Source organism: Mustelus asterias, chromosome 19, assembly GCF_964213995.1.
Source record: "Mustelus asterias chromosome 19, sMusAst1.hap1.1, whole genome shotgun sequence".
Classification (NCBI taxonomy): domain Eukaryota; kingdom Metazoa; phylum Chordata; class Chondrichthyes; order Carcharhiniformes; family Triakidae; genus Mustelus; species Mustelus asterias.
This window is the reverse complement of record NC_135819.1, coordinates 39,038,617-39,043,051: the sequence shown is the minus strand read 5'-3', so window position 1 is coordinate 39,043,051 and position 4,435 is coordinate 39,038,617.

Sequence of the window (4,435 nt, the reverse complement as noted above, 5' to 3'; positions counted from 1 at the left end):
TATAAGACAGTGGCTTGCTGATGAAATAAGGTTGAACACAAGTTTTTGGCAGTCGCCTCCAAAATCAACCACCCTCCCTCTGGTAATTGGAATAAACAATTAGCAAAAACAATCCACAGCAGCTGTGACCTTCGCAGATGGAACATATCTTATCATGCTCGACACCTGTGCATTATCTGCCACACTTGTTATAGGGTCCCAGGGGAATCTCAACCATCCTTCATTATTCTCGCTTTGTAATATTGCTGCCTTCTCTCTGGGTTTGGCAAAGTCTTCAGTCCATTGCAATTCTAAGCTCAGCTTAATGCCATTAAGTGTATAAAGCCGTTAAGTAATTGGCAATAGCAAGCTAGCTTTATTTAGTTGGACGTGCCTACCAATTAATAGCCTTCATTGTCACTTTCCTAACCAATTCAGAAACACATTCCAACACTGTTACTGTTAGCAATTGCAAATCTATGTTCACAATAAACTACTTCATGGTAAATTGCATTGACCTTTCAGGGGTTTTCTTATTCTGGCGAAATCACCTTGAATGTCAATTTTTCATAGATTTTCTGGCTTATGAGAGATTCTCTGGGGATGGGTCCTTGAAGGAATCTGCAAAATAAGTTCTTCTATTATTTTATAATATAGTTGGTGCTCACCAAATTATCTTTAAATTTAGCTTTGAGATAAATGCATTAAATTTACCTTTTTTGCACTGTTGTTAATTCCAATCTAGCAGAATTCTGATAGCACTGATAATGGATAGCCTGTGATCTAGTGTAGACTCTGATGTCTATAGGCTTGCTGCAGCAAATGCAAAAGGTACAGAAAATTGTTGATATAATAGATTGCACGACTGAGTCAAGATAAAAGTAATGACATACTTTTTTTAATTCATTCGTGGGACATGGGCGTCGCTGGCTGGCCAGCATTTATTGCCCATCCCTAGTTGCCCTTGAGAAGGTGGTGGTGAGCTGCCTTCTTGAATCGCTGCAGTCCATGTGCTGTGGGTTGACCCACAATGCCTTTAGAGAAGGAATTCCAGGATTTTGATCCAGCGACTGCAGAGGAATGGCGATATATTTGCAATAAGAAGTTTAACAACACCAGGTTAAAGTCCAACAGGTTTATATATATTTGCAAGTCAGGATGGTGAGTGGCTTGGAGGGGAACTTGCAAGTGGTGGTGTTTCCATGTATCTGCTGCCCTTGTCCTTCTAGATGAAAGTGGTTGTAGATTTGGAAGGTTCTGTGTAAGGATTTTAGGTGAATTCCTGCAGTGCATCTTGCAGATAGTACACACTGTTGCTACTGAGCATCGGTGGTGGAGGGAGTGGATGTTTTTTATGGATGTGGTGCCAAGCAAGTGGGCTGCCTAGTCCTGGATGGTGTCAAGCTTCTTGAGTGTTGTTGGAGCTGCACCCATCCAGGCAATTGAGAAATATTCCATCACATTCCTGACTTGTGCCTTGTAGATGGTGGACAGGCTTTGGGGAGTCAGGAGGTGAGTTACTCGCTGCAGTGTTCCTAGTCTCTGACCTGCTGTTGTAGTGACTGAGTTTGTGTGGTGAGTCCAGTTGAGTTTCTGGTCAAAGGTAACCCCAAGGATGTTGGCAGTGGGGGGATTCGGTGATGGTAACACAATTGAATGTCAAGGTGATGGTCGTTAGAGTGTCTCTTATTGGTGATAGTCATTGCCTGGCATTTGTGTGGCGCGAATGTTACTTGCCACTTGTCAGCCCAAGCCTGGATATTGTCCAGATCTTGTGGCATTTGAACATGGACTGCTTCAGTATCTGAGGAGTCGCAAATGGTGCTGAACATTGAGCAATCATCGGTGAGTGAACATTTTCTGACCTTATGATGGAGGGAAGGTCATTGATGAAGCAGTTGAAGATGATTGGGCCTAGGACATAGGGCATAGTGTCCTAGGGCATATAACATATGTGTGCTATTTACTCATCTTCCAAAACTTGCTTATGGTCTAAGTAACTTTGCCTCCCCAAAACATTTATTCTAAGCTTTTTACTTTATATCTCGCAATAAATCTGCTGGTGATTCAAGTATTTTACGTATTTTTTTCTCGTGTTCTCCATCGTTAGAATCTGAACTATTTGCATTTATCTAATAGTTATCTCCTGCTTATTTCCAGTGGTAGGTTTGCTGGTACTGGCTAGAGGGTATCTAATGACCAGCAGCTCATTTGCTCTGATCCTAGTCTAGCCGACTGAACAATCCTGATTCCGGTGCCTGATGTCAGCATCAAAACAGCCCTTATAAATGTTCCCCTGAACCTCATCACCAATTTCAGCCTTCCCTAGTGGCACAGAAAATGCTCACCTCAAACAACTCTGTTATCTCAGTTTTCATTAGTGCCTTAGACTATATAAGCACTGAAAAATGAAAGGGTGAATTCACCAGGTCTGAATTCTGACCAGTGAACCATGTTTACAACATGTTTGCAGCATTGATGATCACTCACCACTGACCACCTAACTGAAGGAATAAACCTTTCCTTACTCAATTCAGAAAATTCAATTTGTGTAAAGTTATACTGTCACTTCAGAAGACTAAGGTGCAGAAAAAATTACTTTCGAACATTAGACAATACAAGGTACTTGTATTCCCATATCCCACATTACTGCGTTAGGTATCTGATTCAATTCAATTCAACTTCCTTCTCAGCTTTCTTTACTCCTGTGAAACTTATGCCAGTCTATCTTAATATCCTCATAACTGTAGTTACTCATGCCTGACATAATCGATTTGATTTATTATTGCCACATTGTCTGGGAGAAGTCGGCGCAGTCACATCTACTAAAACGTGGGAAGAGGAAGAACCCCTCCAGTGATAAACAGGAGGAAGAGCATCCAGAAGAGGCAGCAGGATGGTGGGATACTCAGAAGTTCTGTGGAACAAAGGGACCTTGGCTGTTTGTCCACAGATCTCTGAAGATGGAAGGGCATGTTGGTAGGGTGGTGAAAAATTCATATGGGATACTTGCCTTTATCAATCAAGGCATAGATTACATAAGCAGGGAAGTCATGTTGGAGTTGTATAGGACTTTGGTGAGGCCGCAGCTGGAGTACTGTGCGCAATTCTGGTCGCCACATGAAGGATGTGATTGCACTGGAGGAGTGCAGATGGGATTCACCAGGATGTTGCCTGGGATGGAAAATTTAAATTACAAAGAGAGGTTGCATAAGCTTGGGTTGTTTTCATTGGAGCAAAAAAGACTGAGAGATGACCTGTAAAAGATTGAGAGACATGAACAGAGTAGATAAGGAGGAGCTGTTCCCCTTAGTTGAAGAGTCAGTCACAAAGGGATGTAGGTTCAAGGTGAGGGGCAGGAGGTTTAAGTGAGGAAAATCTTTTTTACCCAGAGGGTGGTGATGGTCTGGAATGCACTGCCTGGGAGGGTGTTAGAGGCGGGATGCCTCACACCCTTTACAGAGTATCTGGATGAACATTTGGCATATCATAATATTCAAGGTTATAGGCCAAGTGCTGGTAAATGGGATTAGGTGGGAGTTCAGGTATTTCTAATGTGTCGGTGTAGACTCAATGGGCCAAAGGGCCTCTTCAGCGATGTATGATTCTATGATATGTATTGGGGTACAGTGAAAGTATTGTTTCTTGCGCACTATACAAACAAAATATACCATTCATAGAGTACATAGGGGAGAAGGAAAGGAGAGACTGCAGAATATAGTGTTACAGTCACAGCTAGGGTGTAGAGAAAGATCAGCTTATTATATGGTAGGTCCATTCAAAAGTCTGATGGCAACAGGGAAGAAGCTGTTCTTGAGTTGGTTGGTACATGACCTCAAACTTTTGTATCTTTTTCTCGATGGAAGAAGGTGGAAGAGAGTATGTCTAGGGTGCGTGGGGTCCTTAATTGTGCTGGCTGCTTTTCTGAGGCAGTGGGAAGTGTAGACAGAGTCAATGGATGGGAGGTTGGTTTGCGTGATGGATTGAGCTACATTCACAACCCTGTGTAGTTTCTTGCGGTCTCCGTCAGAGCAGGAGCCATACCAACAAGGACACCTATGTCAGACTCCTATTTATTGACTACAGCTCAGCCTTCAACACTATTATTCCCACGAAACTCATCTCCAAACTCCGTGGCTTGGGCCTTGGCACATCCCTCTGCGACTGGATCCTGAACTTCCTAACTCACAGACAACAATCAGTAAGGATAGGCAACAACACCTCCTCCATGATCATCCTCAACACCGGTGCCCCACAAGGCTGTGTTCTCAGCCCCCTACTATACTCCTTATACACCTATGACTGTGTGGCCAAATTCCCCTTCAATTCAATTTTCAAGTTTGCTGACGACACCACTGTAGTGGGTCGGATCTCAAACAATGACAAGACAGAGTACAGGAATGTGATAGAGAATCTGGTGAACTGGTGTGGCAACAATAATCTCTCCCTCAATGTC